The following is an 819-nucleotide window of genomic DNA, read 5'->3' as shown; positions in this document are numbered from 1 at the left end:
AGTGCCGTGTTACCCGTCCTCATCTCTCTGCCCCAAGGCCGGCCGTCGTTTTCTCTTCCTCGGAGTGGCAAGAAATCCTGACCTTGAGAACTAATGATCGAAGAAGGGTAGCTTTGCGAGGCGCTGGAACTGACACTTTTAAAATCGATACATGTTGTTGCTGTTACAATACGACCGTAGCAGGATCGGCGACATTGCTGTTACTCTTATGTAGTTGAAGGCGCAGTATAGCTCTGATAGTCTGCTGGTGAAGGAAGACCACCAGCCGTTTGAACAAGCCATTCAGCATCACCTTGTTGGGCTAAGTGCAGGCACTGTCAGAGCGCAGGGCGTCCTGCCTTTGAAAGAGTTTCCAAAGTGTCCTGATGTGCCCTTGAGCATTGCAAAATAGGTCAGTGAAATTAGAAACCTTTATCTCACAGGCTGGCCCAAGGGAAACGCCTGTGCGCGTTTTACCAGCCTGCTTCGATGGGAGCCATTCGAAACGCCAGGACAGGTTGGTTTCCGTAGTGTAGTGGCTATCACGTTCGCCTCACACGCGAAAGGTCCCTGGTTCGAAACCGGGCGGAAACAACCCGCGGTGCACGTGTGCTAGTGCCGTGTTACCTGTCCCTGTAACGCGGCCGGCCATCGTTTTCTCTTCCTCGGAGTGTCAAGAAAGCCTGACCTAGAGAACAAACGATCACAGAAGGGTAGCTTTGCGAGGCGCTGGAACTGACACTTTTAAAATCGATACATGTTGTTGCTGTTACAATACGACCGTAGCAGGATCGGCGACATTGCTGTTACTCTTATGAGTAGATAGTTGGGTTTTTTGGG

The 819-nt window shown here is 51.0% G+C and overlaps 1 non-coding gene across 1 annotated transcript; it reads left to right on the top strand.

The window, feature by feature from the left end:
• The first annotated feature begins 500 nt into the window (after positions 1 to 500).
• On the top strand, positions 501 to 573 carry trnav-cac (transfer RNA valine (anticodon CAC)). Its single transcript has one exon. It is a non-coding gene; the product is annotated as a tRNA-Val (tRNA).
• Positions 574 to 819: the final 246 nt, after the last annotated feature.

This window comes from Amia ocellicauda, assembly GCF_036373705.1.
Source record: "Amia ocellicauda isolate fAmiCal2 chromosome 11 unlocalized genomic scaffold, fAmiCal2.hap1 SUPER_11_unloc_2, whole genome shotgun sequence".
NCBI classification, from domain to species: Eukaryota; Metazoa; Chordata; class Actinopteri; order Amiiformes; family Amiidae; genus Amia; species Amia ocellicauda.
This window is presented reverse-complemented; position numbering and strand designations above follow the sequence as displayed.